Source organism: Eleutherodactylus coqui, chromosome 5 (assembly GCF_035609145.1).
Source record: "Eleutherodactylus coqui strain aEleCoq1 chromosome 5, aEleCoq1.hap1, whole genome shotgun sequence".
Classification (NCBI taxonomy): domain Eukaryota; kingdom Metazoa; phylum Chordata; class Amphibia; order Anura; family Eleutherodactylidae; genus Eleutherodactylus; species Eleutherodactylus coqui.
Window position 1 is genome coordinate 26,070,968 of NC_089841.1, and position 26,875 is coordinate 26,097,842.

The 26,875-nt window shown below is 46.5% G+C and overlaps 1 protein-coding gene; it reads left to right on the forward strand.

The window, feature by feature from the left end:
* LOC136627344 (zinc finger protein 345-like) overlaps nucleotides 1-26,875 on the forward strand; it is a 501,744-nt gene that overhangs the window by 18,054 nt on the left and 456,815 nt on the right.

The following is a 26,875-nucleotide window of genomic DNA, read 5'->3' on the forward strand; positions in this document are numbered from 1 at the left end:
GCTAGATAGTCTGCCTCTGTTGGTATCCTGCTTCTGTCAGCTTGTCTGCTATACTTTGCTATTATCCGCCAGGTTTTTCCATCTGCCTCAGTTCTTCTTAGTATTGTTCGTGTTGGTTATTTACATCTGCCTTTTCTGTCGGTATTCTACACTTTCCATCCAGGTACGCCAGCGTCCCTTTTTCGGTCCATAGTTAGAGTAGGGACCGCCTGGGGGTTAGCCAGGAGTGGAGGCAAGCAAGCAGGGACAGGGGTTGTGGGTGAGATCCAGGGCACCGGGCTGGCGTATCACGGGTAGTATACCGTAACATAATAACTGACCCTTAAAATTGCTCTCCAATGGAAGCCTGAGTATCCTCGCACGTCAGTTGCAGGATTTAGTGGTCGTTATCCAAGACCTGTCTGGTCGTATGGTGGCCCAGGAGCAGTGGGAGTTAGTGCATGTTTATACCGCCCCTTCTATTCCTGAGCCCAAGTGTCATATCCCTGAGGTATTTTCAGGGGAGAGGAGCAAGTTTTTTGTTTTTCAGCAGGCATGTGGATTGTATTTTCGCATGCGACCCCCGCTCCTCTGGCTCAGAATCCCAGAAAGTTCGATTGATTATGTCCTTACTTCGGGGTACCCCCCAGACATGGGCCTACTCCTTACATGAGAGTTCGGCTTGCCTGCAGTCAGATGATTTTTTTTTTTGGGGGGGGGGAGGGGAACTTGGAGGTATTTTTCACGAGCCAGACCGTGCTGGCTTGGGGGTATCTCATCTCATGTCTCTACATCAGGGGCAGGAATGGGTAGAGGACTATTGATCTAAATTTAGACTGTATGCAGGTGACACCTCTTGGAACAATAGTGCCCTTAAAGATGTGTTTTTGTTGGGTCTGTCTGACGCTGGCAAGGATCTACTCATTTCTCATTCCACTCCGGTGACACTCAATAATGTGATGGAATTGGCGGTCAAAGCTGACAGGAGGCAGAGATCTAGAAAAGAGGAGCTTCAGGCCCGTAAGGTTAGGGAATCCCAAAGACCCACTCCCACTTCTCCCATGCCAACTTCTGGTGCCGAGCCTATGGAAGTGAACCAGCAAGGTCCCGAGGAACGGCGACGGTTCCGTATGACTCATCGTCTCTGCCTCTATTGTGGGAAAGCCAAACATCGTGTAGCGATCTGTCCTCAGAAGCGTCTACAACATCAGTCTGAACCGGCGGAAAACTTCAGATCCTAGGCGATTTTTGTGAGGATCGCCTACGATCACAGGTACTCCCTAAGTTGTTGGTGCCGTGTCAGATTGGCTTCCAGAATTTCAGTCGGTCCAGTCTTTTATTAATTCGGGTGCTGCCGCCAATTTGATTAGTTTAAGTTTTGTCAGATCTCTGATGACTGAATTCTTGGCGTTAAAGATTCCCATACGCTTCACTAGTATTGATTCTACCCCTCTGTCTGCAGGTGTTGTACAATGGAGGACTCCCATTTTACAGTTCACTGTGGGTGTTCTCCATTCAGAGAATCTGTCGTTCTTGGTAATGGAAAGGATGTCCGTTGATGTAGTGCTTAGTGTGCCCTCATTGGCACTGCACAATCTCCGATTTGATTGGTCCACTCGGGAATTGACACATTGGGGGTTGTCCTGTCATAGTCACTTAGCTACTATATCCGGGTGTTCAGCAGATACCATACTTATTCCTGAGTATTTGTCTGATTTTCATGACATATTTTCCAAGAAACTGTCTGAGACTTTGCCTCCCCATAGGGAGTGGGACTGTGGTATTGATTTGATCCCCAACAGTCCCATCCCTAAGGGAGCCATTTTCAATTCGTCTGGGCGTGAGCACGAAGCCCTTAAGTCCTATATCTCAGAGTCTCTGGCCAAACGACATATCAGGCTATCCAGGTCCCCTGCCGAGGCAGGTCTTTTCTTTGTAGAGAAGAAGGATGGGACATTCAGGCCTTGTGTGGATTATTGAGCTTTGAATAACATTACTGTGAAGAACCAGTGTCAATGGACACTGTTAGAGGTCAATGGAGGGCCCTCAAAAATGATTTCAGGGACTTAGGATCCAAGCTTAGGCCGAGGATCTCCAGGGTAGTTTTCTCGGAAATACTACCTGCACCTAAAGCCACACTAGAAAGGCAGCAGAATCTTAGGGAGGTAAACAAGTGGCTCTGGAGTTGGTGTAAGAAGGAGGGATTTGGGTTCCTGGAGAACTGGGCTGACTTTGCTGTCGGTTACAGGCTCTACCGTAGGGACGGGCTGCATCTTAATGGTGAGGGTGCAGCTGTGCTGGGGGAGAAGATGGCTAGAAGGCTGGAGGAGTGTTTAAACTAGGGACTGGGGGGAGGGCAACAAGAGAAATAGTGGGGTAGTCAGTGTAGCTAGCGACCTGGGTCTAAGCAATGGGAATGGGGGTCGAGCAGGGGGTGAGGTTCGTACAGCTAAAACTGTCAGATCAGCCAATAGTACGAATAGGAACAAAAAGAATATAAAGAACAAAAAAAACTGTATAAATTGTATGTCCACGAATGCAAGAAGTCTGATCGGTAAAGTGGGTGAGCTTGAAGCGAGAATGGCGAATGAAAACTATGATATAGTCAGAATAACGGAAACATGGTTTGATGATAAGTGCGATTGGGCGGCGAATTTACAGGGTTACAATCTCTTCAGAAGAGACCGTGGGAACCAGAAAGGGGGAGGGGTATGTCTGTACGTTAAATCGTACTTAAAGCTGAGACTACGGGAAGATATAGGAGTAGGATATGAACATGTGGAATCTCTGTGGGTAGAAATACAGGGAGAAAAAAATAACAAAATCCTGATAGGGGTTTTCTATAGACCACCGAAAGCAACAGAAGAAACTGAAACCTTACTACTAAGGCAGATAGAAGAGGTGTCAAATCGCAACAAAGTAATTATCATGGGGGACTTTAATTATCCAGATATAATATGGGAAAACGAAACCTGCAAATCTCATAGGGGTGATACGTTCTTGAGATCAATTAAAGATAATTACCTTATCCAACTTGTGCGGGAACCAACGAGAGAGAGAGCCATTCTGATCTTAGTACTAACTAACAAACCAGACCGAATAAAGGGGGTACAGGTTGAGGGGCACTTGTGGAACAGTGACCACAATATAATCAACTTCCAGCTGTCATTCAAAATTAAACCTTATCAGGGAGCAACAAATAAACTAAACTTTAGTAAAGCAAAATTTGATCAGCTTAGAACTACTATCGGTAACATTAATTGCGACAACATCCTCAAAAATATCAGTACAGAGGACAAATGGGAAAAGTTTAAAAGGATCCTAATCACCTCATGTGAGCAGTTCATTCCCTTTAAAAAAAAAAGAACTTCAAGTAAAAGGAAACCAATGTGGCTCGACAAGACGGTAAGGGGGGCAATAAATGAAAAAAAGAAAGCGTTCAAACTACTAAAACAGGAAGGCAGCGAAGAAGCGCTAAAATCGTACAGGGAAAAGAACAAAATATGCAGATAAGATCAAAATTGCTAAGGAAGAGGCAGAAAGACTGATCGCCAAAGAGAGCAAAAACAACCCGAAACTATTTAGCAACTATATTAACAGCAAAAGGATCTGCACCGAGAGTACTGACGCTTTAACGAATAATGCAGGAGAAATCATTAAAGATGATGGAGGGAAGGCAAATCTATTAAATAGTTTCTTTTCAAGCGTTTTCACAAACAAAAAGGAAATGCCACACGAGATGCAGGGGAATAAAATGAACCCCCCGCAAAATATCTCATACCTAACGCAGGAGGAAGTGCGGAACCGGTTAAAGAAGATTAAAATCGATAAATTGCCAGGCCCAGATGGAATACACCCAAGGGTACTAAAGGAACTAAGTGATGTGATAGCTAGGCCGCTATATCTTATATTTGTGGATACTATCAAGACCGGGGTTGTACCATTGGATTGGCGCGTTGCCAACGTGGTTCCAATTTACAAAAAAGGGACCAAAAGTGAGCCTGGTAACTACAGACCAGTAAGTCTCACTACAGTAACGGAAAAAATATTTGAGAGGTTTCTGAGAGACGCCATCGAAGAATACCTCAAGGAGAACAATGGAATAACTCCTCACCAGCATGGGTTCATGAAGGGTCGATCATGTCAGACCAATCTGATTAGCTTCTACGATGAAGTAAGCTCTAGGCTGGACCTGGGAGAGTCTATTGATCTCGTATATCTGGACTTCTCTAAAGCATTTGACACTAATATATAAAATGAGACCACTCGGATTGGGTGAAAACGTGTGTATTTGGGTTAAAAGTTGGCTTGATGATTGAAAGCAGAGGGTGGTAATAAATATTTCATACTCTGATTGGGCCAGCGTCGCTAGCCGTGTGCTACAGGGTTCAGTATTAGGCCCCATTCTGTTCAATATATTTATTAACGACCTGATAGAGGGGCAGCACAGTAAAATATCAATATTTGCAGATGACACAAAATTATACAATATAATCAATGCAACAGAGGACAAGGTACGGCTACAAACGGACCTAGATAAGCTGGGGGCTTGGGCAGAAAAATGGCAAATGAAGTTCAATGTGGATAAATGTAAGGTTCTGCACATGGGCAGGAGAAACGGATGTCACCAATATACACTAAATGGGGTACTGCTAGGGAAAAGCGAGATAGAAAAAGACCTGGGGGTACTAGTGGACTGTAGACTAAACTGGAGTAACCAATGCCAGTCAGCTGCTGCAAAAGCTAATAAAGTCTTGGGGTGCATTAAAAGAGGTATAGGGGCGAGGGACGAGAACATTATCCTCCCAGTATATAAGGCACTTGTCAGGCCCCACATGGAATACTGCGCACAGTTCTGGTCACCGGTGCTCAGGAAAGGTGTTACAGTGCTGGAGGGGGTTCAAAGAAGGGCAACTAAACTAATACATGGAATGAAGAGACTGGAATACCCAGAGAGGCTATCCAAATTGGGATTATTTACTCTAGAAAAAAGACGGCTAAGGGGTGATCAAATAACGATGTATAAATACATGAGGGAACAATACAGGGATCTCTCCCATGATCTGTTTATACCCAGGACTGCGACGGTAACGAGAGGGCATCCGCTACGTTTACAGGAAAGCAGGTTTCATCACCAACACAGAAAAGGGTTCTTTACTGTAAGAGCAGTGAGACTGTGGAACTCTCTGCCTCAGGATGTGGTGATGGCAAAATCCATAGAGGAGTTTAAAAGGGGACTTGGTGTCTTTCTAGAGCGGAAGGATATTACAGGATATAAATCTTAGGTTAATTGTTAATCTGGGTACACAGCAGGTAGGAAATATTAGGGGTTGATCCAGGGATTAGTCTGATTGCCATTAGGGAGTCGGGAAGGAATTTTTCCCCCAAAAGGGCTAATTGGCTTCTGCTCTTGGGGTTTTTTACCTTCCTCTGGATCAACAACACAGAAGGATAGACAGGCTGGACTAGATTTTGATTGTCTAGTCATGCCCTTCGGACTTTGTAATGCCCCCGCTGTGTTCCAGGGTTTTATGAATGCGGTCTTTCACGACTTCCTGGGGATTTTTTTGGACATATATTCCAATGACATTCTGGTGTACTTCCCAGAATGGGATTCACATGTGCGGCACCTGAGGCTGGTTCTGACCAGTTTGCGTGAATACCAACTTTTTGTCAAGTTTGAGAAATGCATTTTTTGTACTAAACAAGTGTCTTTCCTTGGTTATGTAATTTCACCCACGGAGATTCAAATGGAGTCTGATAGAGTTGTGGCAATCTCCCAATAGGTCAGACCAGTTAACCTGAAAGCTCTCCAGCGGTTTTTAGGTTTCGCAAATTTTTACTGTAAATTCATTAAGAATTATTCTGTTATTGCTCAACCCCTGACCGATTTTACCAAGAAGGGTGCCGACTTGTTAAAATGGTCGCCAGAGACCCTAGAGGCTTTTAGTCATCTCAAAAGGGCGTTTACTGCTGCCCTGGTGCTAGTACAGCCTGACGCGCCATAACCGTTCTTCATTGAGGTCGATGGGGCTGTATTGTCTCAGGAAGTCAATGGGAGTTCTGGGTATAGTCCATGTGCGTTTTTCTCGCAGAAGTTCAGTTCGGTGGAACGTAACTACGACATGGGTAATCATGAGTTATTGGCGATTAAATGGTCTCTAGAAGAGTGGTGTCACCATCTTTAGGGGGCAAGGCATCCCATTACCGTGTATACTGATCATAAAAACTTGGTATATCTCGCCAATGCTAAGAGACTCACAGCTCGTCAGGCCAGGTGGGCGTTGTTTTTCGCCAGGTTTAACCTCACTGTTACATATATTCCATGGGAGAAGAATGTGAAGGCAGACGCTCTCACAGAGTTTCGGTTCGCCGGAAAGTGAAACGGTTGCTCCCGAGAATATCTTGACACCTGGGGTGGTGGTGGCAGCTGTAGAATCTGATCTTGTTCCTCATCTACAAAATTGTCAGCAGGACGCTCCCTCGAGGGTGCTGGGGGGCAGATGGTTTGTGTCAGAGACCTTGCGTCTTAGAGTCATTGAAGAGTCTCATTCATCTGTTCTCGCAGGCCATCCGGGGGTTCAGGGGACTCTGGATCTGTGTACTAGACACTACTGGTGGCCAGGCATGTCTCAGGAGATCCGCGACTTTGTTAAGGGAGGCTCTGTCTGTGCATGCAGTAAAAGTCGAGGTGGCGTCCGGAGGGTCCTCTGCGACCGTTACCGTTGCCTTCTCGTCCGTGGTCGCATTTATCGGTAGATTTTATCACCGATCTACCTGAGTCTCAGAAGTGCACCACCATCCTAGTTGTTGTAGACCGTTTCTCAAAAATGGCACATTTCGTGGCGTTAAAGAAGCTACCTTCTGCGATAGAATTTTCCAAGATTTTCTTAAAAGAAATCATTTGTCTACATGGGGTTCCCGAGAACACCGTATCTGATTGCAGTGTTCAGTTTGTTGCACAATTCTGGCTAGCCTTCTGTAGAAACCTGGGAACCTCGCTTTCCTTCTCGTCAGCATTCCACCCGCAAACTAATGGTCAGACTGAGCGGAAGAACCAGGATTTAGAGCAATATTTACAGTTGTTTGCTAGCGAAAAGGCTCATCAGTGGGCAGAATTCCTGCCGTTGGCAGAGTTTGCGCTAAACAACCGTACTTGTTCTTCCACTGGGGTATCTCCGTTCCTTTGAGTATATGGTCAGCATCCTCGCTTCTTTACAGCTATTTCTACTCCATCTGCCTGTCCTGCAGCTGATGTCGCCACAGATGCGCTGCATGGGGTATGGAAAGAAGTACGGAAGAACCTGGAAGCAACGGGGGCTCGTATGCAGTTGCATAGTGCAAGGAGTCTGTCAGTATCTGACATATATTAACTGGTATATTTGGTATATTGGTCTTCTAAATCTCAAATTGAAGGTTCCATCTTTGAAACTGGCGCCGCATTATGTGAGTCCCTTTGTCATCACGCGTGTTGTAAACCCGCTTGCTTATGAACTTGATTTGCCAACTACATGGAGTGTTCATAGGGTTTTTCATGAGTCATTATTGAAACCTTTTGTCCCTTCGGTGAGACAATTAACTTGCAGAAAATTAATATTCGTGGACTTTTGTCATTACTCTTTTCACCAAAAACATTTTTGGAAAAACAAAATGTTTGTATTTGGGCCGATCTTTCTTCTTCCTTTAGATGACGTTTCCTCACAACTGATGGAGATGAGGGAGAGCTGGTATCCATTATGTGTATAAGTAGTGAGGGGAGAATCACACTGCGGAGCCCGGACTTTGTTAGGACTTTTTGGTTTTGAGAATGACCCTTTCATAGATGATAACTATAAGAACCGTATTACACCACTGAGCCCAGCAAGGGCGTCTCCTGTCCATCTCATCACTATAGGGTCATATACTAGGAAGAGTCGCACACAGTAATATACAGCTGTGATCACATGGGAAAGGTTCTACAACTTCAGTGTAACATATCAGACTTTATTTATACAGGACTATAAAACTTGGGGCACAAAGCCCAATAAATCAAACCCCTACGCACCTTCAGGTGAGCTCTGAACACTCCAGAGGTCAAGAGAGCCAAGATTTTTATATATAAGTGACAACTTGGGAAAGCTGGTGTGGCATAATAACCCATATCAGGGTTCAAACATTTATAAATCTGGTAGATGCTGCCATCAGAAATACCTAAGATCTTACTTAGACTTTAAGCCTAACAGAACCCGGACGCACATCTCCGTAATCCAGTAAGACTCATGAGGAAAGGTTTTCTGTGCCAATCGCCTCCCTGAGAGGGATGAGTAACCCCTTTAATGGCTAAATGTATAAAGAAGGGGTGGCGGAGCCAAGCTGAGGATGTGAGCAGAAGCCAGGGACCTAAGCTCCGCTGCTAAACTCCTGCAAACCATCCTGTAACCAGGAATACCTGGCTATCTTACCGCTGCAGGGACCCCTCCTGTAGCCTGAACACTCTGAAGACTGCCTGGGCACTCCAGGCAGCCATGACCCACCACAGAGAGAAGGAGAAGAGTGGATAGGGAAATGTATCAGCAATTTGGCACTTTACAGGAGCATATGGGGCTACTTAAACAAGACATATAGAAAATATCAGAAAAAAACTGACTGCAGCAGAAGGGAGGATCAGTGAGATAGAAGATTGTGTGATATCCATGCGGCGTGAAGTGATGAGTAATACCCAAAATATATAATCTCTTTTTGCTAAGATAGATGATTTCGAGAACCACTCCAGAAGAAATTTTGTGCACATAGTGGGTCTACCAGAGAAAATGGAAGGCAATAACCCATTTGAATATTTTGAAACCTGGCTGCTGGATCTATTGGGATAGGCTACGCTCTCAAGGACCGCCAGACGGAAGGTTGGAGGAGACACTTCTGTTGGATGTATAGCGTACCACTAACCCAGAGGTTAGATATTACTCATGCCATCCCAGTACATATCAGACTCTGTCACGCATTGATTTAGCGATTGGCAATACTCTGCTATATGATGGAGTACTAATGGACCGAAACCTTCCTAGGGTGTTGTCTAACCACTCCCCTATGCAAGTTGTGATACAACACTCTGGAGGTAGTACACCTGGGCATCCCTTGTGGAAGTTTAATGCGTACTGGCTTAACATTATAGGACATAAAGACTTAGGAGAAACCCTGAAGGAATACTTTGAGTTAAACGCGAGATCTACAACTCTTACTGTACAATGGGAAGTGATGAAAGCCTATTTTAGAGGCATTCTTTTACAGCAAGTGACGCAGATGAAGAGGAGACATAGGGAAAGGGGGCAAGAACTAAAAAAACAGCTGACAGATAGGGAGGCCAGGTTTGTGGAGACGGGCACAGTAGAAGCGCTTGAACAATGGAAGACGGCCCAGGAGGAATTGTCCCTATATACTTTAGAAACTGCACACAAGCGTAAATTTAAAAAGCAGGCCTACTTTCAGGAGGGTGAGGGAGCTGGGTATATGCTAGCTGTAGTCAGGCACAGAGAAACTCCACATATGTTACGGGAATAAGGAATGGACAGGGCACATTAGACATAGACTCGGCTGCAATCAGGGAGACGGTGGGGTTGTATTATGCTTCATTGTACTCCTCCAATCTTTGAGCAACAAAAGCACAGATTACTCAATACTTGGCAAATCTAGAGCTGCCGAGCCTGACCGCTGAGCAAAGGGGAATTTTTAGATACCCCTGTGGAGGTGGGGAAGTTGAAGGAAGCTCTAGAAGCAATGCAAAATAATAAGTCAGCGGGGAATGATGGTCTTCAAGTCGAGTTGTACAAGCAGCATGCAGATGTACTATTACCAAAATTGTTAGAGGTACTGGTGGAGAGACAAGCAGAATTGCCACCATCTATGTGAAATGCAGTAATCACGATTATCCTAAAACAGGGGAAGGACCTATTACTACCAGAGTCATATAGACCTAACTCACTGTTAAATGTAGATGTAAAGATCTTGGCAAAGGTTCTGGCTAATAGACTCTCACAGGTGGTTGCGGCCCTTATCCATCCTGATCGGAGTGGATTTATTCCGGCCTGCTCCACAGCAGTTAATATACGGAGATTATGTCCAAATCTTCAGCTACCAGTGGACAATGTGGGACAGAGAATGATATGCTTGCTAGACGCTGCTAAAGTGTTTGATAGTGTGGAATAGTCCTTTATGTGGGAAGTACTGGACAGGAATGGGATTTGGACAGACCTTTGTGAGATTTCCAAAGCTTTTGTACGCCAATGTGACAGCCTGTGTCACGGTAAATGGAAGCTGCTCTGAGCCCTTCCTGCTCTATAGGGGAACAGGGCAAGGTTGTCCACTTTCACTGCTCCTATTTACATTGGTAAATGAACCCCTTGCTAGTGTCCTGAGATCTTGCCTGGTGGTAGTGGGGTTTAAAAGAGGGCAAGTGGAGGAAAAAGTGGCACTATATGCGGATGATTTGCTGCTATTTCTGGGTGATGCTGGTGAATCGCTGGATGTGGCTATGTTCTTGATCAGACAATATGGATCGTTCTCTGGTCTTACCATTAATTGGAGCAAATCTGTTACATTACCAATAGATGACCCTAATCTAGCCGTGGAGGAAGCTAGGACTGCTATGCAGTGTAAACTATTCATCACTTATCTAGGAGTTGAGGTCTCAAGGAATGCTTTGGAATATGCTAAATTGAACCTAGACACCTTAATGGTGAGATTTAAGAAACAACACGATGACTGGTGCAAACTTTCCCTAACGATTGTAGGGAGAGTGAACCTAATTAAGATGATATGGATGCCACATTTGGTGTACCTACTCCATAATTCACCTCACTGGATTATGAAGGTTCTCTTGTATAAGGTCAACCGACTGTTTAGGGACCTGATTTGGAAAGAAAAAGGACCTAGAATTAGACTGAAGACACTGTATAATCCTAAGGGAGAGGGGGGACTTGCACTGCCTAATCCTATGTCATTTTTCCTAGCTTCCCAAATGCAGCACTTCGGGGAATGGGAGCTTTCAACTTCTAAAGACGTATTTCAATAGTGCACATCTGTTCGATTTCCTAGAAAGCCTCGGATTCAGCTGTAGCGCCCAGAGTTTTCCAACGCTGGCCCTTATCCATAAGGTATGGTGGAAGGTTAAGGAGATAATGGGGGTCAAAGGCTGTATGTAGTACACCTCTATCTGAGTCAATCCAAGGTACCAGGAACTAGATAAGTTAGAGGGCTTCCCAGAGGGGAAAGATAGAGAGGTTAGACGATCGTCCCAGATAGTGTCGGAAGCAAATATAAAATCCTTTGAACAGTTGAGGAATGAATATGGCCTGCCACACATACAGTTTTTCAGATATTTGCAATTTAGGCATGCCTTTCAGAGGGAGAGGGGCCCTGATGAGCTGGAATTTGGAAAATTTCTACGTGCAGAGATTATAGGGGGACCATCTTGTACAAGGGGGAAAACATAACAAATGTATTCCTACATACAAGGAGTACGTGGGAGTAAGATAATGGTCCCATTGAGGAATCATTGTGGGAAGAGATATTGCAGATGACCCCCAAGTTGTCTGTGAGTGCATCTCATAGGCTATCACAAATATATCTATTGCAGATTGTATAGGCTTGAGAAACAATCCTCTGTGTAATAGATGTAAAATCCACAACCGATCTTATACATATGATGTGGTGCTGTCCAAAATGTAAAAGATATTGGACCGAAGTATGCAGACTGATCCACGATGTGTACAGAATCACATTAGAGTTTACACCATTGGTGTGTGTTTTGGGATATGTGAATGACGTACCCTTAGATGAAAATGAGAAGCTGGCAGTGGCTAGAATAATATACTTGGCCAGAAAATTAATAGAGCCGCATCGGCTGGGTGAGACCCTCCTGATTTGGACGAATTCAAAAACAAAGTCACTCAAATTCTAATGAGGGAAAAAAGTGTTTATTGCAAAAAAAAAACTTTACAGAAATACAATATTTGGCTCAAATGGCTGCATGCCGTCGGTCTCCTTAATACTGATCTGCTTAGGAGACAGTGTGTTGTGTTCATGGGCGTAGCTGTGTTCTGAGGGAGGGTGGGGGTGGGGGTAGGAAGGTGAGAGTATACTGCGCTAACCCCTGAATTTCAGGTAAACCCAAATAATATTGTATAAAGAAACAAAGGAAAATAATTTCTATTTTCTTTTTTAAATTTTTCCATGTGTGGCGACAGGAAAACAAAGGACTCCTTGCTGGGACAGCACAAGAGAGACTTAAAGGGGTTGTCCCGCAGAAGCAAGTGGGGTTATGCACTTCTGTATGGCCATATTAATGCACTTTGTAATATACATCGTGCATTAAATATTGGCCATACAGAAGTTATACACTTATCCCCTCCTGGTGCTGGCGTCCCCGTCTCCATGGCGACGAGCAAACTGCTTCTCTGGTCGCCGGAAAAGTCGCGCTTGCGCAGAGAGGAATCCCCTTCTGTAAGGTCCTTGCTCACGAGCTGTGTCCTGGCTCCTCCCCCTTCTCAGCATCATCGCGTAGCTCCACCCCGTCACATGGTGCCGATCAGCCAATGAGGTGGCTGGAATCGGCAATGGAGCTCAGACAGAAGAACATCCACAGTGCACCATGGGAGAAGACCAGCGGCAGCCATCTTGGAAAGAAGATTTTTTAAAGTTGTTGAACGGGGATTCAGGTAAGGGAATTTTTTTTTAATAACACCTGGCAGCAGTATTCTTTTACAGGTACTGGTCAAAAAAAAAATTCTCTTTAGGCGCGGGACAACCCCTTTAAGGGGAATGTTCATTTGGGGTTTTTTGTTTTCTTTTTTTTTATATTGTGTGTTAAAAGTGTTTTCAGACGCAAAGAAATTTACCTAATAAAAAAGATTTCAAGTAAAAGAAATGTATAAATAAGACGTATTGAATGGTTTTGGGTGAAATGTTGTGATTCTGGCAATATGTGATTGTTATACATTTTCCCTCCTGTGGAGGTGATTGGCACAGGAACCTTTTGGTACAAGAGTTTCCTGGATTATGGAGTTGTGTGCCCGGGTTCAGTTAGCCCTGAATTCTAAGTATGATCTAATGTATTTGTTCTGACAATATCTGCCCGATCTGAGATTTACATTTTTCTGTCTTCGGACATACCACACAGTTTACATTATTACTTTTATCTAAGATTCATGGAATGCCAAAAAGGGCGCGGAGGGGGGGGGTGTGTGTTATTTTTAGGTAATCAATTTTTTTCCACACAAGTCAGTAGTGGGGCCTGGAATTTATTCAGTTGTGCCCTGAAATCCAATGGGTGTTCCCTCCATTACAGGCCTAGCCGTGTGTCCTGTAAGCAGATTAGGGCCACAATGGGAATGTTTCTTAACACGGGACAAAGAGGGGTGACAAAATGGACCATTCTGAGGTGAAAGCCTTCATCCATATTATAGGTCTTCGATAGAGCTGCGTCAAAAAATGATTAATTTCCCACAAAAACATGATCTTATTCAATAAAAATACTAAACCAAAAATAGCCTATAAAATTGATAGCACCGTAATTAATTTTTATCATCCTTCCCAATAATTCAGAGGAGCAAGTCAATAAATTGCATGTACAGTACCCCAAAGTGGTGCCAGTAGAAAGCACAACTTCTGCCACACAAAAAAAATATGGCCTCATATGTCTTTATTGATTGAAAATCTAAAAGTTATACCTCTTAGAATTTGTAAATAAAAAAAGGTCGAAGATTTCCGATTCTGGCACAGGCATGTGCGGCCACACGGCGGTGAGCTCTCTACCCTGCGCTGACTACTTACCAACACAACAGCTGTTGTAATTGGGGCTGACATGACAGAGGGATTCACAAGAGACCCCTGCTCCCTATAGCAGTGCTAAACCTGATCCACATGTTGCAGCCTGCCTGGCTATCTCCGTAGGTGGTGGAACAGTGGAGGAACAGCACAACTCTGCGCTGCACTGTTAGTGCAACATGTTGTATAAGTCACTGTTATGGAATTCAATGTTCCGTCAATATGCTGTGAGGCTCCAAATCAGAGGTGGTTATGGCGGCCGCCGTGAGAAAGCAATGAAACACAGAGATCAGGCCTGTGTCTAGAAGCAATCTGTGTTTATTCTGTACATTGTCATTTCTTATACAAAAAATAGAAGGAGTATCAGTAGGCGTATCAGTAGGCGTATCAGTGCAAAGGCTAGTGTTACAAAGTTCAATTTGTTATACTGAGGTCAAAGTACTAAGGTGGTGAATAATTGCGTTTTCTCAATAAACATGGCTTGTTTTGTTGGAATGTAGACTGACTGTCTAGTACCTTGATTCTTTATCACAATCTAACTTTTAATCACATGCCCTAGACAGCAGTTAATGATCGAAGCATTCCATTATCCTTTGATCATTGTAACGAGATTAACAAGATCTTGGAGACATGATGGACATTTAGGATTACACCTCTACTTAATGTAATTAAGTACTAACCTAAATGTACAAGCATTTATCAGAGCTTTTCATAGGACACAGAATAGAGTGTACAATTTAGGCCTAAAGCCTCCGGAAACGTATATCAAAGATACATACATATATAAATTAATATGTTCATAACCCTCACAATCCCCCATTTGAAACAGTCCATCTTGAAAAGAGCCTTTGTTGTGGTACTATCAAGGGTGCTAAGCCACCCCTGCCGGTCTTTCTATCCTCTTCGCCGGATCCCCACTGTTGTTGCTCTTTTACTCTTTTGACTGTTTTAACGATATCGTAGAGGGAGCGATTCCAGATAATTTGCTTGTCTCCGTATCCCACAGAATGTCCATAAGTTGCAAACACCTCTAGTTTGATGGCAGTGCTGGTTGTGAGCAGCACTTGATACGGGCCGTCAAACCTCGGTTCCAATGTCCTCCTCACGTGTCTCTTTGTCACTACCCAATCTCCGGGCTGCAGATCATGCGTTCCTTCAAGAGAATTTGGATCTGGAATTGAAGAAAACACTTGATTGTGTGTTGCCTTTAGGCGTGCATTTAAGGACATAACATAGTCAGTTAGAGTACCATACTGGGCCTGCAGTACCTGTGGAAAGTACAGACCCAACCTGGGTGCACACCCAAACAAGATTTCATATGGTGATAATCCTGTTTTTCTGTTAGGCACATATCTGACTGAGAAAAGGGCCAATGGGAGGCACTCAGTCCATGGTTTGCCTGTTTCTTTCATTGCTTTCTGTATTTTTAGTTTTAGGGTACCATTCATCCTTTCTACCTTCCCACTACTTTGTGGATGATAAGGGGTGTGAAATGCTTGGGAAATACCCAGGGCAGACATGATGTGTTGCATTATTTCACCTGTGAAATGTGTACCCCTGTCTGACTCGATTGCCTCTGGTACCCCATACCTGCATACTACCTCATTCATGAGCTTCTTTGCTGTTGCCTGAGCAGTTGCCTTGGTGATGGTGTAGGCCTCAACCCAACCTGAGAAGATATCAACAACAACAAGCACATATTCATATTTCCCCACACGTGGGAGCTGAATATAGTCAATTTGCAATCTCTGAAATGGGTAGAGTGGCCTAGGCAAGTGTTTTTGCGGGACCTTTACTTTCTGTCCTGGGTTGCTCACGGCACAGATCATACAAGATTGGACAAATGATGCAGCAGTTACAGAGAACCCAGGGGCCACCCATTCTCTCTCAAGCGTCAGAAGCATAGCTGCCTTCGATAGGTGAGTCTTTCCATGGATCAGCTGGGCCATCATGGGGTACAGGGATCGTGGTAGGCAAGTTCTACTGACTGTTTGCCATACGCCACCCTGTTCTACTGCTCCCATATTAGTCCATTTATCTTTTTCTTCTTTGCTGGCTTGTGACTGTAATGTCTTTAGTACATCAATGTCCATATTTTTATCAAAGTCCAAATCATAGTCTCTGACTTGTGCGGTCAGTATCTTCTTTTCTTCTTTCTTCCATGGTTTGAGGGCCGCTGCCTTTGCTGTGAAGTCTGCGAGGGCGTTGCCTTTTGCTTCTGCAGTGTCGGCTTTAGTATGAGCTTTCACCTTTAGGATTGCTACTTTATCTGGTAGGAGTAGGGCTTTCATAAGGTTCTGTACTGCTGCACCATTCTTAATGGGTTGTCCTACAGAAGTTAAAAATTGTCTGGCCTTCCATATTGGGCCGTAATCATGAGCTATGCCAAATGCATACCTGGAATCAGTGTAAACGTTTGCTGTTTTACCTTCTGCCACTCTACACGCCTCAGTGAGGGCCTTCAATTCCGCTTCTTGTGCTGCGACATGCGGAGGCAGAGCTTCTGCTTTTAGGACATCATGTTGTGTGACTACTGCATACCCGGTATGGAATCGGCCATCCTCACCTTGGTACCGTGAACCATCTACAAAAAGCTCAAAATGTGCATTGTCAATAGGCGTTTCAGTAACTGATTCAAAACCTGCAGTTTCTTGCTGCATCAATTCTAGACAATCATGCTGGTGTTTTGAATCAAATAAATCAGAATCATGCTGTACAGAATTTAAAAATAACTGATCTGCAGTACCCAAATCCCCCACCCTCCATTTGAATCGGGATACTCGATTGGAAGAAGAGTAGCCGGGTTCAAGGTAGTGCACCGTTGGAAGGAGATGTTAGGAGGCATGAGCAAGGCACATTGTAACCTTATTTGACGAGCTAGAGACAGGTGTTTAGGTTGTACTTGAGTGAGTATACTCTGGATGTCATGAGGGGTGAGAACCACTAGGGGGTAGTCCAGGACCAACTCAGAAGATTTGTCAACCATTGCTTGTACTGCTGCTACCGCACGGACACAGGAGGGGGCTCCTCGGGCCACCGGATCCAATCTCATGGAGTAATACCCAAGTGGCCGTGGACGTCCTCCATGTTTTTGTGTCAACACTGCCGTCGCATGACCAGAAAGTTCAGTGCAGAAGAGAGTGAAAGGTAGAGTGTAATTAGGAATTCCCAGTGCTGGAGAACTGAGAATAGAGAGTTTTAGTGTATGGAAATTGTCAGTTGCTTCAGGAGTGAGAGAGAAAGGAACACCTGGAAGACAATCATAGAGTGGTTGCATCAGGGATGAGGCAGAACGGATCCAAGGACGGCAGTATGAGACAAGCCCCAAAAAGGTGCGGAGTTTGGCAGCAGAAGAAGGTACAGAAATGGCTTGAACTGCAGCTTTTCGTTCTTCTGTGAGATGTTTGGTTCCTTGAGCTAGGCAATGGCCTAGAAACACAACCTTTTGTTTACAAAGCTGTAATTTTTCCTTTGAAGCCTTGCAGCCATTTTCTGCTAAAAATTTTAGAAGAGAAATGGATGCAGATTGACATGTTTTCAGATCCTCAGCACAAAGCAGAAGGTCATCAACATATTGCAACAGCACAGTTCCATCAGGTGGAGTCCAGGCCTGCAAAACAGACTGGAGTGCCTGAGTGTACATGTTTGGAGAATTCTGCGCACCTTGTGGCAGGACGGTCCAAGCGTATTGTTTACCCTTGAAGGTAAAAGCAAAAAGGTACTGGCAATCCGGATGGATCGGTACACTGAAAAACGCATTTGCAAGATCTATCACTGTAAAAAATGTCGCAGTGGGCGGGACTTGTGCTAAAAGCGTATGTGGATTTGGCACTACTGGGGTGTCGAGTACAGTTACTTTATTAATTTCCCGAAGATCATGTACCATGCGATAAACATCTGGTTGTCCCTTTTGTGTTTTCTTTTTAACTGGGAAGAGGGGAGTATTGGCTGGTGATGTTATTTCCCGTAGTGCCCCCATTTGAATTAAGTCTGTAATTTGTGGGCCTATAGAATCCTCTTGGGCCCTACCCAATGGATATTGTTTTACTTGGGGGGCTACGCATCCTGGTTTTAGTGTGACTACCATGGGTGTCACATTCATATGACCAATATCTGTTTTGGACTTGGCCCAGAGTTCCTGTGGAACTTCCTGTAATATTATTTCCTCTTCTGTAGTTAAGAGGAAAATTGGCTGTGGATCATCTAGAGAAGCCACCATCTGGCAAAATTGTTCTGCGTTTGTTTTTGCAAAATCAATCTGCACTGTTCCTTCTTCAGTAAACTGAATGGAAGCTGACAGGGCAGAGAGTATGTCTGTGCCCATAACTGACAGTGGAATATCATCACTCACCAAGAGTTTTGTTAAAACTGTCTGGTCTCTGAATTTTATGGGGAGAGGGTCTGTTTCCTGAAGTTTCTTAGGAACTCCTTCAAGACCTACAACAGTTTGAGCTGTATTTTGCCGGTATGCTGGAGGAATTAGGTGGCTTTGGATGACTGAGGTTGCTGCCCCTGTATCAACAAGGAAAGGAATTTCCTTATTGAGTACTTCCCCTTTAAGAAAAATGGCCACACCCTCTTTTACATTGCTCATGGGGAAGAAGGGCAGAGGGTCGCCAACTATTCAATCTTGGTTTTCTATTTCTCCCTTGGCGACTCGTGCTTTTGTGGGTTGTTCACTATCCCTCTGCTGGAGGAATTTTCTACACTCCCGTTTAAAGTGCCCAGGCTTACCACAGAAATGGCACTTAAGGTTATGTTTGGGATGGGTGCCCCGTTTTATTTTGTTCTCTCCTGTGCTGTATTGTGCTATCATAACAGAGCTATGTCCTTTTTTGATTTTTAAATTTAGTTCAATGCCCTTGGCTGCTTGCACCAGGCCTGCTGCTTCATATTGTCTCCACTCAGGCTTGTTATCCATGAGTTTAGACCTCAAGGGTTCTCGAAACCCCTCTACAAAGGCCATGCTAAGTACATGGTCACCCAATTCTTGTATGCCCCTATACCCCAGATCTGACCAACGTTGTTGAAGGCGGGCATAAAATTGCTCTACACTTTCATCCTTCTCTTGTGTGACATTAGAAAGAGACAGGGAGTAGAGATGAGCAAGCACCAAAATGCTCGGGTGCTCGTTACTCGGGACGAAATTACCGCGATGCTCGAGGGTTCGTTTCGAGTAACGAACCCCATTGAAGTCAATGGGCGACCCGAGCATTTTTGTATTTCGCCGATGCTCGCTAAGGTTTTCATGTGTGAAAATCTGGGCAATTCAAGAAAGTGATGGGAACGACACAGCAATGGACAGGGCAGGCGAGGGGCTACATGTTGGGCTGCATCTCAAGTTCACAGGTCCCACTATTAAGCCACAATAGCGGCAAGAGTGGGGCCCCCCCCTCCCAAAAACTTTTACTTCTGAAAAGCCCTCATTAGCAATGCATACCTTAGCTAAGCACCACACTACCTCCAACAAAGCACAATCACTGCCTGCATGACACTCCACTGCCACTTCTTCTGGCTTACATGCTGCCCAACCGCCCCCCCCTCCCCCCCACAGCGCACACCAAAGTGTCCCTGCGCAGCCTTCAGCTGCCCTCATGCCACGCCACACTCATGTCTATTTAGAAGTGTGTCTGCCATGAGGAGGAACCGCAGGCACACACTGCAGAGGGTTGGCACGGCTAGGCAGCGACCCTCTTTAAAAGGGGCGGGGCGATAGCCCACAATGCTGTACAGAAGCAATGAGAAATATAATCCTGTGCCACCGCCATCAGGAGCTGCACACGTGGGCATAGCAATGGGGAACCTATGTGCCACACACTATTCATTCTGTCAAGGTGTCTGCATGCCCCAGTCAGACCGCGGTTTTTAATTCATAGACACAGGCAGGTACAACTCCCTATTGTGAAGTCCCTGTGGACCGACAGCATGGGTGGCTCCCTGGAACCCACCGGCGGTACATAAAAATATCCCATTGCAGTGCCCATCACAACTGAGGTAGTAATGTCATGTTTAATGCAGGTGGGCTTCGGCCCACACTGCATGCCCCAGTCAGACTGGGGTTCTTTACAAGTGGAAACAGATGCATTTATAATTCCCTGTGGACCCACAGCATGGGTGGGTGCCAGGAAGCCACCGGCGGTACATAGAAATATCCCATTGCATTGCCCAACACAGCTGAGGTAGTAATGTCGTGCTTAATACAGGTGGGCTTCGGCCCACACTGCATGCCCCAGTCAGACTGGGGTTCTTTACAAGTGGACAGATGTAGGTTAAACTCCGTGTGCACCTACAGCATGGGTGGCTCCCTGGAACCCACCGGCGATACACAAAAATATCCCATTGCATTGCCCAACACAGCGGATGTAACATCAGCTGTAATGCAGGTGGGCTAAAAATTCATTTGATTACACTGTAGGCGAGGGCCCACAAAAATTGCTGTATCAACAGTACTAATGTACATCAAAAAAATTGGCCATGGCCAACCAAGAGGGCAGGTGAAACCCATTAATCGCTTTGGTTAATGTGGCTTAAGTGGTAACTAGGCCTGGAGGCAGCCCAGTTTAACGAAAAATTGGTTCAAGTTAAAGTTTCAACGCTTTTAAGAGCATTGAAACGTATAAAAATTGTTTAGAAAAATTATATGAGTGAGCCTTGTGGCCCTAAGAAAAATTGCCCGTTCAGCGTGATTACGTGAGGTTTCAGGAGGAGGAGCAGGAGGAGGAGGAGGAATATTAGACACAGATTGATGAAGCAGAAATGTCCCCGTTTTGGATGGTGAGAGAGAACGATGCTTCCATCCGCGGGTGCAGCCTACGTATTGCTTACGTATCGCTGCTGTCCGCTGGTGGAGAAGAGAAGTCTGGGGAAATCCAGGCTTTGTTCATCTTGATGAGTGTAAGCCTGTCGGCACTGTCGGTTGACAGGTGGGTACGCTTATCCGTGATGATTCCCCCAGCCACACTAAACACACTCTCTGACAAGACGCTAGCCGCAGGACAAGCAAGCACCTCCAGGGCATACAGCGCGAGTTCAGGCCACGTGTCCAGCTTCGACACCCAGTAGTTGTAGGGGGCAGAGGCGTCACGGAGGACGGTCGTGCGATCGGCTACGTACTCCCTCACCATCCTTTTACAGTGCTCCCGCCGACTCAGCCTTGACTGGGGAGCGGTGACACAGTCTTGCTGGGGAGCCATAATGCTGGCAAAGGCCTTGGATAATGTTCCCCTGCCTGCGCTGTACATGCTGCCTGATCTCTGCGCCTCCCCTGCTACCTGGCCATCGGAGCTGCGCCTTCTGCCACTAGCGCTGTCGGATGGGAAGTTTACCATCAGTTTGTCCACCAGCGCCCTGTGGTATAGCATCATTCTCGAACCCCTTTCCTCTTCGGGAATGAGAGTGCAAAGGCTCTCCTTATACCGTGGGTCGAGCAGTGTGTACACCCAGTAATCCGTAGTGGCCAGAATGCGTGTAACACGAGGGTCACGAGAAAGGCATCCTAACATGAAGTCAGCCATGTGTGCCAGGGTACCTGTACGCAACACATGGCTGTCTTCACTAGGAAGATCACTTTCAGGATCCTCCTCCTCCTCCTCTTCCTCCTCCTCAGGCCATACACACTGAAAGGATGACAGCCCAGCAGCATCTGTACCCTCAGCAGTGGGCCAAGCTGTCTCTTCCCCCTCCTCCTCATCCTCCTCATGCTCCTCCTCCTCCTCAACGCGCTGAGATATAGACAGGCGGGTGCTCTGACTATCCAGCGACATACTGTCTTCCCCCGGCTCTGTTTCCGAGCGCAAAGCGTCTGCCTTTATGCTTTGCAGGGAACTTCTCAAGATGCATAGCAGAGGAATGGTGACGCTAATGATTGCAGCATCGCCGCTCACCACCTGGGTAGACTCCTCAAATGTTCCAAGGACCTGGCAGATGGCTGCCAACCAGGGCCACTCTTCTGTAAATAATTGAGGAGGCTGACTCCCACTGCGCCGCGCAAGTTGGAGTTGGTATTCCACTATAGCTCTACGCTGCTCATAGAGTCTGGCCAACATGTGGAGCGTAGAGTTCCACTGTGTGGGCACGTCGCACAGCAGTCGGTGCACTGGCAGATTAAACCTATGTTGCAGTGTCCGCAGGGTGGCAGCGTGCGTGTGGGATTTGCGGAAATGTGCGCAGAGCTGGCGCACCTTTCCGAGCAGGTATGACAAGTGGGGGTAGCTTTTCAGAAAGTGCTGAACCACCAAATTAAAGACATGGGCCAGGCATGGCACGTGCGTGAGGCTGCCGAGCTGCAGAGCCGCCACCAGCTTACGGCCGTTGTCACACACGACCATGCCCGGTTGGAGGCTCAGCGGCGCAAGCCAGTGGTCGGTCTGCTCTGTCAGACCCTGCAGCAGTTCGTGGGCCGTGTGCCTCTTCTCTCCTAAGCTGAGTAGTTTCAGCACGGCCTGCTGACGCTTGCCCACCGCTGTGCTGCCACGCCGCGTGACACCGACTGCTGGCGACGTGCTGCTGACACATCTTGATTGCGAGACAGAGGTTGCGTTGGAGGAGGAGGAGGAAGGTGCTTTAGTGGAGGAAGCATACACCGCCGCAGATACCACCACCGAGCTGTGGCCCGCAATTCTGGGGGTGGGTAGGACGTGAGCGGTCCCAGGCTCTGACTCTGTCCCAGCCTCCACTAAATTCACCCAATGTGCCGTCAGGGAGATATAGTGGCACTGCCCGCCTGTGCTTGTCCACGTGTCCGTTGTTAAGTGGACCTTGGCAGTAACCGCGTTGGTGAGGGCGCGTACAATGTTGCGGGAGACGTGGTCGTGCAGGGCTGGGACGGCACATCAGGAAAAGTAGTGGCGACTGGGAACCGAGTAGCGCGGGGCAGCCGCCGCCATCATGCTTTTGAAAGCCTCCGTTTCCACAAGCCTATACGGCAGCATCTGTAGGCTGATCAATTTTGCAATGTGCACGTTTAACGCTTGAGCGTGCGGGTGCGTGGCGTCGTACTTGCGCTTGCGCTCAAACTGTGGCACTAGCGACGTCTGGACGCTGCGCTGAGAGCCATTGCTGGATGGGGCCGAGGACAGCGGAGGTGAGGGTGTGGGTGCAGGCCAGGAGACGGTAGTGCCTGTGTCCTCAGAGGGGGGTTGGATCTCAGTGGCAGGTTGGGGCACAGGGGGAGAGGCAGTGGTGCAAACCGGAGGCGGTGAACGGGCATCGTCCCACCTTGTGGGGTGCTTGGCCATCATATGCCTGCGCATGCTGTTGGTGGTGCCTCCCCAGCTGATCTTGGCGCGACAAAGGTTGCACACCACTGTTCGTCGGTCGTCAGGCGTCTCTGTGAAAAACTGCCACACCGTAGAGCACCTTGACCTGTGCAGGGTGGCATGGCGCGAGGGGGCGCTTTGGGAAACAGTTGGTGGATTATTCGGTCTGGCCCTGCCTCTACCCCTGGCCACCGCACTGGCTCGGCCTGTGCCCACACCCTCACTTGGCCCTCCACGTCCTCGGCCGCGTCCACATCCTCTAGGCCTACCCCTACCCCTCAGCATGCTGTGTTACCAGTGATTTGATTTCCCAGGCAGGAAAGAAATTGGCGCAAGGCTGCACTCAACCGTAGCTGGTTGCGTTTGTTTTTTGTACGTTCTCCACGCAGCACACACGTACACAGAGACCTTAGGACTGACACAGGCAGGCCAAATATAATTAATTCGCTTTTTTGCAAAGGGAGGGCCCCACTGCGGATATTCAATGAACAATACATTTAATAACTGTGGTGTGGCCCTGAAAAAGTGTCACACAACTTTAGTGTAGCAGAGTTATTAACTCTGGCAGAGCAGGTATTTGCCAGTCAGGAAAGACAATGGCGCAAGCCTGCAGTAAACCGTAGCTGGTTGCGTTTGATTTTTGTACGTTCTCCACGCAGCACACACGTACACGGAGACCTTAGAACTGACACAGGCAGGCCAAATATAATTAATTCGCTTTTTTGCAAAGGGAGGGCCCCACTGCGGATAGTCAATGAACAATACGTTTAATAACTGTGGTGTGGCCCTGAAAAAGTGTCACACAATTTTAGTGTAGCAGAGTTATTAACTCTGGCAGAGCAGGTATTTGCCAGTCAGGAAAGACAATGGCGCAAGCCTGCAGTAAACCGTAGCTGGTTGCGTTTGATTTTTGTACGTTCTCCACGCAGCACACACGTACACGGAGACCTTAGGACTGACACAGGCAGGCCAAATATAATTAATTCGCTTTTTTGCAAAGGGAGGGCCCCACTGCGGATATTCAATGAACAATACGTTTAATAACTGTGGTGTGGCCCTGAAAAAGTGTCACACAACTTTAGTGTAGCAGAGTTATTAACTCTGGCAGAGCAGGTATTTGCCAGTCATGAAAGACAATGGCGCAAGCCTGCAGTAAACCGTAGCTGGTTGCGTTTGATTTTTGTACGTTCTCCACGCAGCACACACGTACACGGAGACCTTAGGACTGACACAGGCTGGCCAAATATAATTAATTCGCTTTTTTGCAAAGGGAAGGACCCACTGCGGATATTCAATGAACAATACGTTTAATAACTGTGGTGTGGCCCTGAAAAAGTGTCACACAACTTTAGTGTAGCAGAGTTATTAACTCTGGCAGAGCAGGTATTTGCCAGTCAGGAAAGACAGTGGCGCAAGCCTGCAGTAAACCGTAGCTGGTTGCGTTTGATTTTTGTACGTTCTCCACGCAGCACACACGTACACGGAGACCTTAGGACTGACACAGGCAGGCCAAATATAATTAATTCGCTTTTTTGCAAAGGGAGGGCCCCACTGCGGATATTCAATGAACAATAACTGTGTTGTGGCCCTGCCTACACAATTCTGTCCCTGTAGTATCAATGGAGGGTGCAATGCTCTGCACAGACGATTTTTTGAAAGAAAAAAAAATGCAACACTGCTAACAGCAGCCAGCACAGTACTGCACACGGTTAAATTTGGCCCTAGAAAGGACCGTTGAGGTTCTTGAAGGCTACACTCACTCCTAACACTCTCCCTGCCTAAGCACCACTTCTGTCCCTAATACCGGGTGCAATGCTCTGCACTGCCGATTTTAGATTCAATTAAATTTATTGATTTTACATATTAAACCAATATGATGCGTTGCAATAAACATTGGTCCATCTTAACCTTTGTCGTTGCTTCACGTCCTCTTGTACAATGAAAATAATTAGAATAATCAGGTCGTCTTCATCTGCATCATATATCATATATCAATATTAATTAATACTTGACTCATAAATGTTATACTAACTATAACTAACTAACAGGGGGGGTATCGAGAACGGGTAAGGTTAGAGGAGAGGGGGTAGGGAGAGGTGGGTTTTAGGGGGTAGTGCACCTCCTCGCCTGTTTGTATTGGTGCTCTCACTCTTCAAGTTGACCTGATTCCAGCCAGGTTTTGAACGTGTCTGAGGCTCTCATCGCTATCCACGGGCTCCATACGTTATGCATCCCGGTTCGTTCCTTTTCGCTTTCAGCTCCTTCCTCCTTATACCTCATTAACATATTAAGTTTCTCTGACCACATTATTCGTGTGGGTGGAGATCCTGATTTCCACAATTCAGGTATCGACATCCTCACTGCTAGAATAACCAGCCGCAACAGGTCAGCTTTCACTCTAGCCATAGAACCGGGCAGTATCAAGAGCAGGGCCATCTCCGCTGTTATGGACACCCCAGACCTGGACATGTCGCTGTATAGTAATTCCACGTTACTCCAAAGGGTCCTGACTGGGGGGCAATCCCACCAAATGTGAGTCATTGTCCCGGGCCCGTTCTGGCACCTCCAGCATATCGGCGGTATTCTATTATCAATTTGGTGCAGTCTTGACGGTGTCCGATACCAGCGGGATAGGATCTTAAAATTCTGCTCCTGTAGTCTACCATATCTGGTACTTTTGTGGCACATGAGGAAGGCCCTCTGCCATTCTGATGCAGTGCAGTTGACCCCTAACTCATTCTCCCACTGACCCGTGTAGTTTGGGAGGGAGTCCCCCGTCTCAACGTTCAGCAACAACTTGTATATTACCGAAATGCCGTGCTCCGTAGGCTCCGGCGACATGCACATCTCCTCAAATGGCGTCAGCTGTCTTTTAATGCACTCCCCGGGCGTCAGGGACCCCACAAAGCCCCTTACTTGGAGGTAGCTCAACCAAGCTCCTGAGGGGGGACTGGAGTTACCATAAAACTCTCTCAGGGGTTTCATCCCGTCCTGGTTTACTACGTTAACGACTCTAGGAATTGGAGAGTCTGGGATGGACAGGATTGTATTCTTATCCCTCGCTGGTGGGAACTGTGGATTGGCCACCAGTGGGGTAAGTGGGCCTGGTATTGTTATCAATCTCGCTCTTGTGGCCCATATCCCCAATTTCTTGAGGATCTCTAAAAGGTGAGGTGAGAGGCTCTCCACCTCCTCAAGGTACTGTCTAGGTATCCAGGGAGCCCCCTGTGCTATCCTAGAATCGGCTGCATGCTCCATTTCCACCCATAATTTAGTTGCTTTCGCTTGTAACAGCGAGAGGATGAAGTTTGCCATACAGGCCTTGTAATAGAGTGAAAAATCCGGGAGCCCCAGCCCCCCTTCTTCTTTAGACCTTGTTAGTAGCCTGTGGCTAAGTCTAGATTTACGGTTCATCCATACGAATTTAATGATTAATGACCGGATACTCAAAAGGTATTGCCGGTTCAGGGCTACCGGGAGGGTCTGGCACAGATACAGAAACCTTGGGAGGGAGTCCATCTTGACTGCATTTATCCGCCCTGTCCACGATATGTAAAGCGGGCTCCATTTGCTCAATTCCGCCCTCAGGCCCTCCAGGTATGGAAGGAAGTTTAGTTCATAAATCTGTGCAGGGTCAGCTGGGATCAGTACCCCCAGATATTTAATGGCCGAAGACTTCCACTTAAAGGGGAAAGAATCCGAGAGGGCCTCCACCTCCGTCTGGGCCAATGTTACATTTAGGATCTCCGATTTCTGTAAGTTAACTTTAAAATTACTTACTCTCCCATATCTCTCAAATTCCTTCATTACCACTGGCAGCCCTACTCTTGGGTTCGACAGGA